Source organism: Hyla sarda, chromosome 1 (assembly GCF_029499605.1).
Source record: "Hyla sarda isolate aHylSar1 chromosome 1, aHylSar1.hap1, whole genome shotgun sequence".
Classification (NCBI taxonomy): Eukaryota; Metazoa; Chordata; class Amphibia; order Anura; family Hylidae; genus Hyla; species Hyla sarda.
The window spans coordinates 254,566,748-254,581,588 of NC_079189.1; the positions used below are offsets into that span (position 1 = coordinate 254,566,748).

The 14,841-nt window shown below is 44.0% G+C and overlaps 1 protein-coding gene across 2 annotated transcripts in view; it reads left to right on the forward strand.

Moving 5' to 3' along the window:
• The first annotated feature begins 795 nt into the window (after positions 1-795).
• The window catches only part of MKNK2 (MAPK interacting serine/threonine kinase 2), a 104,500-nt gene continuing 90,454 nt past the window's right edge, over positions 796-14,841 (forward strand). The window contains exon 1 of one of the 2 annotated variants that reach the window (XM_056570972.1): positions 796-945. The gene's annotated coding sequence lies outside the window, so the exon portion shown is untranslated. The other variant, XM_056570963.1, reaches the window with a different exon arrangement.

Consider the following 14,841-nt stretch of genomic DNA (forward strand, 5'->3'; position numbering starts at 1 on the left):
TGGAAAACTGAGAGTGTTTAATTTTCTTTTCCTCCTCGCCTTAAAAAAATAAAATAAAAAAATAATAATAATAATAAGTGCAAAAACTACAAAACCTTGAAGTCCTTACATTTTTTTTTGCATATGATACAGCAGGTAAAATAAAATAAAGACTGCCTTCTGTTCGCTAAAAGTACAGACTTTGGTCCTCAGCTGGACTGGCAGGAGACCAAACTCAGGAAGTGCTGTCTGTTTCATACACAGAGAGCGCGTTCTATTCACTGCCTATTGCCAGACCGCACTTCCTGAGTTTGGTCTCCTGCCAGTCCACCTGAAGACCAAAGTCTGTCAAAAGCAGTCTGGACCAGAAGGGACACCCCTATTGGCCAGATTTATAAGGGAGTAAATAACAAATCTTATTTATTTTACCTGCTGTATCACATGCAAGAAAATAATTCTACTGACATTGGTTAAGGAGTTAAAAAGGTATTACCATTCTGCAGGTGGTTATGGCTAGACTGAGGGCATGGGAGCAGTTAGGGTATGACAAGTCCCTCTACTATTAGTATAAGTCCAGTGTTTTCCAACTAAAGTGCCTCCAGCTGTTGCAAAACTACAACTCCCAGCAGAAATGCTGAGAGTTGTAGTTTTTAACAGCTGGCGGTACCCTGATTGGGAAACACTGGACTAGTCAATAACAAATATGGACGTGTTAGCAGCGTCTGTAAAGCAACAACAACATGGCGGCCTCCCCTCGAAGATAATGACATTCGCACACGCGCTCGCCTCCCTCGTTCTAGTGCGCACTCCCTGAGAGTGACGCAATGTTTTCATGTCACGTGGGGAGGAGTCCGGAGTTCTAGGTCGGTTGGAACTGGTCTGAGCGAAGCTGACGGCGTGATGCAGCAGCAAAGGAGAGACCTGTGATTTGCAGCACGTATAGAGAAGGCCGGCGCAGCGCGTCACGTGAGTCCGGGCCTGAACCTATAGCTCTAACGGGCGTCCCCTATCACGTGAGCTACGGTCACTCCCCTTCATGGAGGTTATATAAGGGAGGCGAACCCCGCCGCGCGTCAGCCCTTCTCATGTTAACAGCAGCGGGTGTCTCGGAGGCTGTGAGCAGTGCCCCCTCCACTGCAGAGCCCTGCAGGTAGGTACACCAGGGAGCACGCGCCTGGATCAATAACATGCAGAAACCTATTGTCCCATGTTGTTGCCAGTCGGGCCGCTGGCCGTACTCGGGGGACTGCTTTCTTGGCGGTTTAGTTGTCTGCGGTAGAAAGCTAATCAGACGCGGGTACGCAGGCGATCTGCGCCGTGTGGTGCGATTGCGGCTTGGCGTCTAGAGATTAGGCATTGCTGTCGCTCGCTTTCCTTTGCGGGTCCAGCAGATAAGTGGCCTGGATTCCGGAGGCGTGTTGTGCAAGAGGCGCACGAGTCACTGCCTGGAAAGCTCCGCCGTTATCACGTTCCTGGGAAATGTTGTTTTGGTAGAAAGTTTGCTGTATCCTTCAGACCTGCATTGAGTCATATTACCAGAGCGGGTGAGGTAATATGGCCACAATGAGAGGACTGTATCCAGCTTTGGGGCATACCAGAAAGCCCTCACACCTTTTAGAATCCATATTGAATCCTTGATAAGAACATGTTATTGGGGCCTCAAACACAAGCCAGGCATTTGATACTTGTAGACTAAACTGAGGGGAAATGTATTATATTATAGTGGTAGAAGTCGTCTTTTGCCTTATTAGGCGCAAATTGTGTAAAAACTTTCTGTGCAAATATTTTTTTCATGTGAAGTAGTTGATAATGAAGTAAATCTCCATATTTACCATATTTATCAACTGCATCTTTTGCATATGACGTTTTCTCTATCCATTTGGGCCATTGTTTATCAAGTTATAGCCTTCTAAATTCTCCTCCCTCACAGCTTTAGCTGCTGCAGGCGTAACATCACATGAAGCCTGCATGGTAAGGCTGGGTTCACACCACGCTTTTCCCATACTGTTATCAATCAGTTTTTCTAAAGAAAACCGTATGGCAAAAAAAAAAGGTTGGAAGCGTATGGGAAAAAGTAAACCGTATGAGATGTTAAACCTTATACGGTTTTTAAAAGTGCATACGGTTTCTTCTGTTTTTATAAAAAAAAAAAACATACGTTTTTGAAAATGTTGTCCATTTTTAATGGGAGGGGTGTTGGGTGGGGACTTTAGAATGCAAATGTGCATGTGCAAAGTAAAAACCGTGTATGGTTTCCCGTACGTGGACCATGGTTTTGTCTCCAGTTTAAAAACCGTACTGCAACCACATTAGTTTTTTTAATATGGACGTTAATGGGAAATGCACATGTACACGGTTCCGTACGGGAAACTGTATACGGTTTTTACTCTGCACATTTGCATCCTAAAGTCATCACCCAACACCCCCTCCCATAAAAAATGGACAGTTTTGTTATATAAAAACGGATGGAACCGTATGCACTTTTAAAAACCGTATAAGGTATACGGATACGGTTTAAAATCGCATATTGTTTCATTTTTCCCATACGCTTCCATCCGTTTTTTGCCATGCAGTTTTCTTTAGAAAAACTGATTGAAAACAGTTGCAAAAATGTGATGAGAACTCAGCCTAACTCTTCCCGCCCTTCCCTGTTCTATCTTCCTTGTATTGTCTGCTTTACCTCTCATTATGTTTTTTAATTGTTTTTTATTCATGTCTCAATAAAGATTTGTTATGTCATTATTTATACTCTGGTTGTGTTTGGAGTTTATAGTTATGAGGACCACTGTATAGTTTTTCTCAGCTATATTGTTTGGTGACCTTCCCTGTTCTATGTTGCGCTCGGTCTTGTGAGCCAATCACGGCAGGCAGTCTGAGTCCCCTTCTCTCCATTATGCAGATCGCGAAGCATACAGAGAAGAGGGACATTGGAGCTTGCTGCCTGCCGTGCACCCTGCGCTACATAGCATATGTGAGGGGCAGGTGATTATGTTGCGCTCGCTCCCACCTGCATGATGGACAGGAAGGGAGCGAGAGCTGAGCAGAGCCGCACTTCCGGAAAACGGACCAGTGCCTGTCCGGCACTGGTCCTAAGCATATGCAGCGCCTGGAAAACATTATACGAGAGACCCCCCCCCCTAGTGGCCACTTTTTAGCAAGATAAAAACTGATATAAATATAATTTTTTTTTGTTTATGAACATATATTGCAATAAGACTTCTTTTTACATAAGGAATACTATATAAAAACTTGACAGGTGCTCTTTAAATGGTCACTGTCAGATACAAAAACTTTTGATAGGTTGAAAAGCATGTATAACAAATAGGGGTGTGAATCGCCAAGAATTTGGTGATACGATTCGAATCGCGATACCAGTGTGGCGATTCGATATATCCCGATACATCGCGATACCGTCTAGGTGACGATACATCGCGATATATCCCGATACATCGCCCCCCAGGGAGCATTCACAGGTCCCTTTAGATGCCGCTGTCAGCTTTGACAGCGGCGATCTAGTACTCCGGCGCGCACTTTTCTTATTTTTATCCCGTCCGGGCTGCAAAATAAAAGAACACACTTTCTCTTACCTGCCAACGAGCCCCCGGAGCTCCGATACACTCCGGTACAGGTGTTCGGTCCCCGGGCTGTATTCTTCTTACTTCCTGTTAGCCCGACACGTCACACGGAGCTTCAGCCTATCACCAGCCGAGGCGGGACATCGCTGCGGCCGGTGATAGGCTGAAGCTCCGTGTGATGTGCCGGGCTAACAGGAAGTAAGAAGAATACAGCCCTGGGACCGTACACCTGTACCGGAACTCCGGGGGCTTGTTGGTAGGTAAGAGAAAGTGTGTTTTATTTTGCAGCCCTGACGGGATTAAATGAGAAAAGTGCACGCCGGACTACTCCTTTAATAGCCAGCTGTGCTGATCGCCGCATGCTGGCTATTAGCGGCGGCCCCCAGCTACTGAGAACAGCCGGGGGCTGCAGAGTATGGAGTGGGCACGAGTCAGAGCCCGCTCCGTACACCCAGAGCGCCGCCGCGTCAGATCTGACCTGCCCGGCTCCACAAATGGGGAACTTGTATCTCCTGATGCCCGAGACATGCTTTTCCGGGCGTCAGGAGATACAAATTCCACATCCCTAAAAGAATCGATTCAAAAATATTCTGAATAGATTCAGTATCGCCAAGTGAAAAAATGGCGATAATCGCGCAAATCGATTTTTTTTCTTACATCCCTAATAACCAATAGGTTTTGTAATTGAACGGAAAAAGCCAGTCATATAACTGCCCCCCCCGGCCTGCTTGGACACATACTAGTCCTGCTGTGTCCATGCATAATCACCTATGTCATGGACACACTTCCTTGATTGACAGCTGTGAGCGCAGGGCTCACACCTGGAGGAAAAATCCTCCCACTGTCAGCTTGTGTGCCGCTACTGTCAGTGAGGACAAGCTGGGGGTTGTAGGTTTGCTAATTCTAGGGGAGATGTGAGCAGACAGCATACTGAGGGAGGGGGGGCGGGAGACCTACACAGTGAGGCCACACCCCCTCTTTTTGAGAGGAATTCAGACTAGTGAGCTAAATAAGTGTAATAAAAAATATATATAAAGGTGCTAGACTCATAAAAATTAGATGTACATGGTCAGATAACACATAAGTCCCTATTGAGACTGAAAAATAGTGATTAAAATATTTTAAAAAGTGCGTATATATGTGAATAAGCCCCTTTCCTAATAAAAGTTTCCAATTTTCTTTAAATAAAAATAATGTACAAAAATAAACATAAGTGGTATCGCTACATGTGGAAATGTCCAGACTATTAAAATATGATGTTAATTAAACCGTACGGTGAACAGTGTAAATGTAAAAAATGGTCCAGAATTGCTCATTTTTGGTCACTTCATATTAGAAATTTTTTATAAGGTGATCAAAAAGTTACATCTAGACTTCCCTGGGCTTGTCTCGGGTGTAAGAGGAGCTACAGCTCTCCGGCCGCTAATAGCCTGGCATACTGCGATCACTGTGGCCGCTATTAAACCATTAGATCACTGCTGTCAGCAGTGTCTAAAGGGATTTTATATCCATCCCTGGTGATCTAGTGGGGGGGGGGGGGGGGGATCAGACTATTTTGGTTGAAATTATTTCATCAACCAGGACAAGTGGATTTTCTTGAGGGACAAGTAGATTGTGTTCCACTTTAGTCCCTTGGACAAGTAGTTTTTTTTTTTAATTTCCACACCCCTGCTTCTGTATCAGTATTTGAGAACACCCCCCCCCCCAGTCTATGTCCTGTAGTGCAGCTCTCAGCCCAGGGAAATTTGCCTTTTTAAAGTTATATGTTTTTGCCTTCCCCGCCTGTCTTTGTTTTCTACATTTTAAGTCAAAAGTAACTATATTGTGGTCGCTATTACCAAGGTTTTCCCGCACAGTTACATTACCAACCAGCTCTGCGTTGTTGGAAATGATCAGATCCAACAAGGCATCACTTCTTGTTGGGTCCTCCACAAACTGGCCCATAAAATTATCCTGCAATAAATTTAGGAATTGTCGCCCCTTTGTAGTTTTAGCCAACCCCGGACCCCAATCTATATCTGGATAGTTAAAATCTCCCATCATTACCACTGTACCTGCCCGGGCGGCCCTCTCTATTTGTTTATACAGCCGACCTTCTATTTCCTCAGTGATATTAGGGGGTCTGTAGATTACCCCAAATATTATTTTTTCAGTATTTCCCTCCTTTTGTAATTCTACCCACAGCGATTCCACCTCCTCAGAATCATCACACACTATGGCATCGTTCACACTGACTTTCATACCACTTCTTACATACAGACAGACTCCACCACCTTTTCTGTTCATTCTATCCTTGCGAAACAATGTAAACCCCTGCAGATTGACAGCCCAGTCATGCGAGGAGTCCAGCCATGTCTCAGTGACCCCAACTATATCAATATGTTCCTCCAGTATCAAGGCCTCAAGCTACCCCATTTTATTTGCTAGGCTTCTGGCATTTGTGAACATACACTTTACATTTCCATCCTTTGTTATTGGGGTTAATGGGATTCAAGGGTGTAAGTTTTATTTTCCTATGAAGCCTATTCCTATTAACTATTCTAACCCCTCCCTCCGCTCCACCCCCAGGTACATTTATAATTCCCACCTCTCTATCTACACTATCTTCTCCCTCTTTGCTGTAGGTTCCCTCCCCCCAAGTCCCTAGTTTACACTCCTCCACCATTCTAGCCATCTTCTCCCCAAGCAAAGCTGCACCCTCCCCATTGAGGTGCAGCCCGTCCCTACGGTAGAGCCGGTAACTGACAGCGAAGTCAGCCCAGTTCTCCATGAACCCAAACCCCTCCTTCCTACACCAGCTTCTGAGCCACTTGTTTACCTCCCTGATCTCCCGCTGCCTCTCTGGTGCGGCTCGTGGTACTGGTAGTATTTCAGAAAATACTACCTTGGAGGTCCTTGCCTTAAGCTTGCGGCCTAAGTCCCTGAAATAATTTTTAAGGACACTCCACCTACCTCTTACTTTGTCATTTGTGCCAATATGTACCGTGACTGCTGGGTCCTCTCCAGCCCCGCCCAGCAACCTGTCAACCCGATCCGCGATGTGCCGAACTCGTGCGCCAGGCAGACAACACACTGTTCGGCGATCCCGGTCTTTGTGACAGATTGCCCTGTCTGTCCCCCTAATAATTGAGTCCCCCACCACTAGTACCTGTCTGGCCTGCCCTGCACTCCTCCCTCCCTCCTTACTGGAGCAGACACTCCCCTGGCGGTCAGAGGCGGTATCCTGCTGCAGTTCTGCTAGCTCTGTAATGGCATCCCCCTCATCTGCCAAGCGGGCAAACTTGTTGGGGTATGCCAGTTCAGGACTAGCCTCCCTGACACTTTTTCCCCTACCCCGCTTTCTAACTGTAACCCAGCTAGCTGCCTGACTGTCCTGCAACTCCGTCCCACTGTCCTCCCCCACCTCTACCCCCGAGAGTGCCTGCTCAGTGAGCACGAGACTCCTCTCCATGTTGTTAATGCTTCTCATTGTTGCCAGTTGCTCCTCTAGATGCAGGATCTGGGCTTCCAAACGGACAACTAGCACACATCTCGCACAACAATATGCACCCTCAAACTGTTGTTCAAGGATTGCATACATTGAACAGGATGTACATTGGACTGCATTTTCCAACATGGAGGCCATCTAGTTATGGGGATGTCACAAATGTATAGGAAAAAACACAGTCAAAATTACACTTAATTTCTGAACCCACAAGGTCTACAAAAAATGTTAACACTCACAGCGATCTCAACCTCCTGCTTTCAAACTCCAGTTTTTGTAACTCCTCTTTCACGCCCCCTCTTACACAGCAACAGCAACACTATCATTTTGCTGTGCTTTCAATGTTATTGCATGAGCTAGGGTAAGGTGTGTGGACTTGCGCTTATTTATCATACGATGTGCTCCTAGTTAATAAGTACGCAAAATATTATTCACACCAGAATTCATATATTCTCCTCTGAATCCCAATGTCTCAGTGTGTCCCAACCAGGGGGCCTCCAGCTGTTGCAAAACTACAACTCCCAGCATGCCCGGGCATGCTGGGAGTTGTAGTTTTGTAAAAGCTGGAGGCACCCTGGTTGGGAAATACTGGTCTGTGTAAATGTCTTGAGTATAGGAATTCCTCCTACTTGGGAAGTGTTTTTTGTAGTTAACCCATGAAGAACAGCCTGATTTTCATCTATTTCATTTAGTTTTTTTCCTCTTCCCCTATTAAAATTCATACTCAATACAATATTATTTTTCCACCTAGAGACCCATATGAGGGCTTGTTTTTTTACGCCATCAATTGTACTTTGTAAAATGATCTTTCATTTTACCATAAAATGTACTGAAAAACCCCAAAATTATTTGAGTAGAAATCTATAAGAAAACTGCAATTTTGCAACTTTTGAGGGGGGTTTGTTTTTTACGCAGTACGCGTTATGGTAAAAATGATACTTTATTGATCACAGCAGCGTCAGGATTGCCGCTGCCAGTCTAAAGCACATAGGGGGAAATTTATCAAAACCCCTGTAGAGGAAGAGTGGTGCAGTTGCCCAATCAGATCTCTTCTTTTATTTCACAGGCCTCTTTATGAAAGAAGCAATCTGTTTGCTATGGGCAATGCTATGGGCAACCATTTTTCCTCTGTACAGGTTTTGATAATCTCCCTGAGTGTCTGGCTGACACTCACTGCTCTGAAGCGAGCGCAGCTCCTGTGCTCTCTTCAAACCCGCTTTGTGATTCAGGGCGTACTGGTCTTGAATGGGTTAAAGGAATAGTCCAGTTTAGGAAAATGAATCCCCTTTCCACAGAATAGAGGGTCCGACCACATGGACCCTCTGTGATCTCCTGCCGGTCACCCTGTCTTTCCCCATACATTACCACTTTTTTGTATTTGTGACTAACTTTTTTTTTTTTTTTCTGGGATTTGATGTGACTGTAAATCAGTAATTTTGGGCTATTTTTCACATTTTACACCATTCACAATACGAAATTAAATGGGAAAAGAGGGGAAGAGCGGAAGCTGACGTCCTTACCCTGCAGGAAGCCGCGGCTGGCACACCCCCTCCATGTATCTCAATGAGGTACATGGAGGGGCGTGGTGGCTGGCGCTCCGTGCTGGGGTAGGCAGGCCCCCTTTCAGCAGACTGACGGAACCCCGTGCAGGAGATCGCGGTGGGCCCCAGAACTCAGACCCCCCTAACCTTGGATAGGTGATAAGTTATTTTTCACCAGACAACTTATAAAAAGTGTGAAAAAAGAGAGGGGACTATTTATTGTAATCGTTAGCTTATGCTGGTCAGTGCCATTTCCGATCTACTTCTCTGGTCTGCTAGAAGGCAGGTTAAAGGAGAAGATTGCAGCAGACTGCCAGGAGCAGGTGAGTGGAATTCTGGCAGCTGCGCTCGCTGCATAGATCGTACATGCCTTGTGTCCTCTAGGTGTTAGGGTATGTTCACACTGAGGAATTGGAGAGGAATTTCCACGAGTAATTCTGCTTGCTTTTTCCTCTCCAATTCATTCAGCAGTGAAAATCCCCATAGAGCTGTGCAGTGTGCCCGTCAGTTCACACTGAGGAATTTCCTCAAGCAGAATTCTGACGAGGAAGTCTGTTCCGCTTGAAGAAAGAACATTTTCTTTCAGGCGGAATCGGCGTCTTACTCCCGTAGAGGTCAATGTTAATTTCACTACACTATACATTTTAGAAAGTGGAATTTCAAAGCAAAGCAAAATTGCAGGCGGAAATTCCGTAGTCTGAACCTAGCCTAACAATATTTTGAGGCAGAAAACGTCTGCTTGATTTCCGCCCCAATTCCTCAGTGTGAACATACCATTAGGCTGGGTTCACACTACGTTTTGTAACTACGGTTCCCGTATTCGGCTGGGAGGAGGGGGCGGGGCTTAATCAAGGCGCCCTCACTCAGCCGTATAGGGGAACCGTATTTAATGCATGTCTATGAGCCGACCGGAGTGAACCGCAGCCTCCGGTCGGCTGCGCTTACGGCCATATGCGGTTTCCCGACCGCAGGCAAAAACGTGGTCGACCGCGTTTTTGCCTACGGTCGGGAAACCGCATACGGCCTAAAAAGCAGCCGACCTGAGGCTGCGGTTCACTCTGGTCGGCTCATAGACATGCATTAAATACGGTTCCCCTATACGGCTGAGTGGGGGCGCCGCGATTAAGCCCCGCCCCCTCCTCCCAGCCGTATACGGGAACCGTAGTTACAAAACGTAGTGTGAACCTAGCCTTAAAGGGAAACATACAGGTGGATTAAACCCCACTAGCCTAAATACACAGGTAGTTAGTGTGCGTGATCCTGAGTAAAATATATTCCTTACTCCAATCTGTTTAGCTATACCTGTGATATAGCACAGTCTTGCAATATGCAAATGAACTCTTAACTGCGCCAAGGGCTGGTTTTAAGACTATCTGCACCTCTGACAATGCCCACTGGGTCGCATTCGCGCCACCCCGCTCATCAAGGAAATTAATATTTAACCAGGGTCACCCCCACACTAACCACTTGTATATTCAGGTTTGTGGGGTTCATACATCTTTTGGATCACACATGCTGTATTTTGCTGCTTATTTGCTTATTGCTTCTGCATATTTTCCTACCCATTGAAGTCAGTGGTTCACAAGAATTTTTCTAACCTGCGTATTTTTCTAACCTTTGCGTACCTCTCAGATCTCACAAAATAAAAACAAAACGGTTATGTTACTTAGTGCCTCATCCTGATCATGTACATGGAACTGTTGTCTCTATCACCCATATTTCCCTAACAAATAGCATATTACAGTTGCTCAATGTCTTTTCCATCTTGTCAAAGGGAGTGGGCGTGTCCCCCTCCTGCCTGCACTGTGCTGACTCCTCCCCTCACTCTCTGCTAAATCACTGCTCTGAGGGCTTGGCAGTCCTGCTCTTTAAACCTTTCCTTTTGGATTTATGCTGTATACACACACACAATGATTATTGGGGATTGCCTGTACTTTACCACCAAAGACAATTTGGTGAGTATATAACTTAGACCTTCCTATGCCATTCATGTGTGCCATCCTTAGGCAGTCTTGTAATGTTGGGACTTGTAGTTTTGGAATAGTTGGAGGTACAGTGTTTGGATAACTGTACAAAACTACAACTCCCAGCATGCCCAGACATCCTTTGACTGTCTAGGTATGCTTGGATTTGTGGTTTTGCAACAGCTGGAGGTACATGATTGGTAAAGCTGTGTTTTTCCTGCAACCCTGTAAATCAGCCATCTGGTGTACATGACCCTTGGACACGCTCATGCTGCTGTGGGGTTTATCAATGTCCCAGGAGGTATGGGGACCCCTAGTGGTGGGATTTTCAAAAGCAGTTTTGTTTAACAAAATGTTATATTTTTTAATTTTTTTTTAAGTATATTAGAAAAGCTTTGTTTGTTTTGCCAAGATGGACAACATATAAAAAGTTTTTATATCTGACAGTGCACATTTAAAATACAGCATGTATGACCCTACCCTTACTCTCCTGCCTTTGTTTTGATGATTTTGGCACCTGTGTCTTAACCCCTTAAGGACGCAGGACGTAAATGTACGTCCTGGTGAGGTGGTACTTAACGCACCAGGACGTACATTTACGTCCTAAGCATAACCGCGGGCATCGGAGCGATGCCCGTGTCATGCGCGGCTGATCCCGGCTGCTGATCGCAGCCAGGGACCCGCCGGCAATGGCGGACGCCCGCGATCTCGCGGGCGTCCGCCATTAACCCCTCAGGTCCCGGGATCAATACAGATCCCGGCATCTGCGGGAGTTCGCGATTTAAATGAACGATCGGATCGCCCGCAGCGCTGCTGCGGGGATCCGATCATTCATAACGCCGCACGGAGGTCCCCTCTCCTTCCTCCGTGCGGCTCCCGGCGTCTCCTGCTCTGGTCTGTGATCGAGCAGACCAGAGCAGGAGATGACCGATAACACTGATCTGTTCTATGTCCTATACATGGAACAGATCAGTATTAGCAATCATGGTATTGCTATGAATAGTCCCCTATGGGGACTATTCAAGTGTAAAAAAAAAATGTAAAAAAATGTAAAAGTAAAAGTAAAAAAAAAGTGAAAAATCCCCTCCCCCAATAAAAAAGTAAAACGTCCGTTTTTTCCTATTTTACCCCCAAAAAGCGTAAAAAACATTTTTTATAGACATATTTGGTATCGCCGCGTGCGTAAATGTCCGAACTATTAAAATAAAATGTTAATGATCCCGTACGGTGAACGGCGTGAACGAAAAAAAATAAAAAAAGTCAAAAATTCCTACTTTTTTAATACATTTTATTAAAAAAAAAAATATAAAAAGTGTATTAAAAGTTTTTTATATGCAAATGTGGTATCAAAAAAAAGTACAGATCATGGCGCAAAAACTGAGCCCCCATACCGCCACTTATACAGAAAAATAAAAAAGTTAGAGGTCATCAAAATAAAGGGATTATAAACGTACTAATTTGGTTAAAAAGTTTGTGATTTTTTTTAAGCGCAACAATAATATAAAAGTATATAATAATGGGTATCATTTTAATCGTATTGACCCTAAGAATAAAGAACACACGTCATTTTTACCATAAATTGTACGGCGTGAAAACAAAACCTTCCAAAATTAGCAAAATTGCGTTTTTCATTTTAATTTCCCCACAAAAATAGTGTTTTTTGGTTGCGCCATACATTTTATGATATAATGAGTGATGTCATTACAAAGGACAACTGGTCACGCAAAAAATAAGCCCTCATACTAGTCTGTGGATGAAAATATAAAAGAGTTATGATTTTTAGAAGGCGAGGAGGAAAAAATGAAAACGTAAAAATTAAATTGTCTGAGTCCTTAAGGCCAAAATGGGCTGAGTCCTTAAGGGGTTAAAGGGGTACTCCGGTGAAAACCTTTTTTCTTTTAAATCAACTGGTGCTAGAAAGTTAAACATATTTGTAAATTACTTCTATTAAAAAATCTTAATCCTTCCAGTACTTATTAACTGCTGCATTCTACAGTGGAAATTCCTTTCTTTTTGGAACACTGATGACATCACGAACACAGTGCTCTCTGCTGACATCTCTGTCCATTTTAGCAACCATGCATAGCAGATGTATGCTAAGGGCAGCATGGTGGCTCAGTGGTTAGCACTAGAGATGAGCGAACTTACAGTAAATTAGATTCGTCACGAACTTCTCAGCTCGGCGGTTGCTGACTTTTCCTGCATAAATTAGTTCAGCTTTCCGGTGCTCCGGTGGGCTGGAAAAGGTGGATACAGTTCTAGGAAAGAGTCTCCTAGGACTGTATCCACCTTTTCCAGCCCACGGAGCACCTGAAAGCTGAACTAATTTATGCAGGAAAAGTCATCAACTGCCGAGCCGAGAAGTTCGTGACGAATCGAATTTACTGTAAGTTCGCTCATCTCTAGTTAACACTGCTGCCTTGCAGTGCTGGGGCCTTGGGTTCAAATCCCACTAAGTACAACAATAAATAAAGCGTTATTATTATTATTATAATGACGTCATCAGAGAGAATTCCAAAAAGAAAAGAATTTCCTCTGTAGTATTCAGCAGCTAATAAGTACAGGAAGGATTAAGATTTTTTAATAGAAGTAATTTACAAATCTGTTTAACTTTCTGGCACCAGTTGATTTAAAAGAAAAAAGGTTTTCACCGGAGTACCCCTTTAAGTACAACTGGGGTGTGATGCTGAGAACCTTTCCTAAAGTGAAGGCTTTAACCTCTTAAGGACGCAAGGCGTAACTGTGTGGCCTGTGCCCACTCTCCTGCTATGACGCAGGCTCACAGGCTGACCCCGCGGCCTAGCCAGGTGGTCCCAGAAGTTCTTAGCTGCCAGAACCTGTGTCTAATGTAGTCGGTGATGCCCGGCATTAACCCTTTGGACTTGACGATCAGTTAAAAAAAATTCAATTTTACAAAAGAATAAAAAAATAGGGGTCCACTATCTTTATGCAGACAGATTATTCTGTATTTTGAAGCATACTGGATACCGGCCGTAAAGTGTGTTGGTATCCAGTATAGGAGATAACTATTGCACCACTACAGCCTTCAGCTGTTCCTAAACTATAACTCCCATGATGGGAGTTGTAGTTTTGCGGCAGTTGGGGGTACAATCTTTGTAAAGCTCTGTTAGAAGTGTTTATTCTCCAGCTGTGTGCCTCCAGCTCTGTCTCTACAGACAAAGGATGTGTGGGCATGCTGGGAATTGTTTAGCAACAGGTAAAGGCAACACTGCTCTAACACAGTGCATTATAAACACTGCAGCTCCAGCTGTTGCAATGCAAAACTACAACTCCCAGCATGCTTGAACAGTCAGAGTTTTCTCAGACTCCTGAATGGCAAAGAAGCTGATCAGACATTCAGGGGCCTGTGAAAGCTGAATGACAAATACAACAGCTATGTTGATTAACATACAGCTTTACAAGGAACAGATAAAAAATGTATGCATAAAAACTACTGTGCAGTGATTTGCAGACTGCCCAGAAAAGAAAGGGTTACAGAGTGCAGTGATTTGCAGACTAAGTCATCCACAGTGAGGGAGAGAGACGGACACACCCCCTCCAGGGGACAAGAACACAAAGCAAGTGAGCAACATATAAATGGTATTTGTTAGGGATATATTGGTCCTGGACAGATTAAAATATGTACATGATCAGGTACTGAGTAACATCCCGTTTTTGTTATTTTATAAAAATTTTTTTTACTCTGACAGGTATGCTTTAAATACAGCCTGGATTTTAAACATATTTTTGTATTTATACTGTGACTTGATATTACAAGAATAGTGCTAGCATCCGGCTACAAAAGTCATATTGGTTGAACAAGAGTTCAGCTGTCAAACCAGCAAACATTCTTTTGTCAGTTTATCACATTATTAGGTTAAAAAAACATTCACTTGTTAGCCATATATCTCCATGTGTCATGACCCTTAATAAAGTCAATAACTGGTTGTCTCTCACTCCCTCATTCTTTCATCAGTAAGGCTACATGAAATAATATACTTACACAAAATAACTGTACTTTAGCATGGAGGTGGTTAAATGGGCACTCTCTAATATCAAAACTTTTTATATGTTGTACATCTTGGCAAGACATAAGTGTTTCTAACATATTTCTTAAAACAATTTTCACACTTTATTAACCCCCTTAAGGACGCAGGGTTTTTCTGTTTTTGCATTTTAATTTTTTCCTCATCACCTTATAAAAATCATAACGCTTTCAATTTTGCACATAAAATTCCATATGATGGCTTATTTCTTGCGCCACCAATTCTACTTTGCAGTGACATTAGTCATTTCAC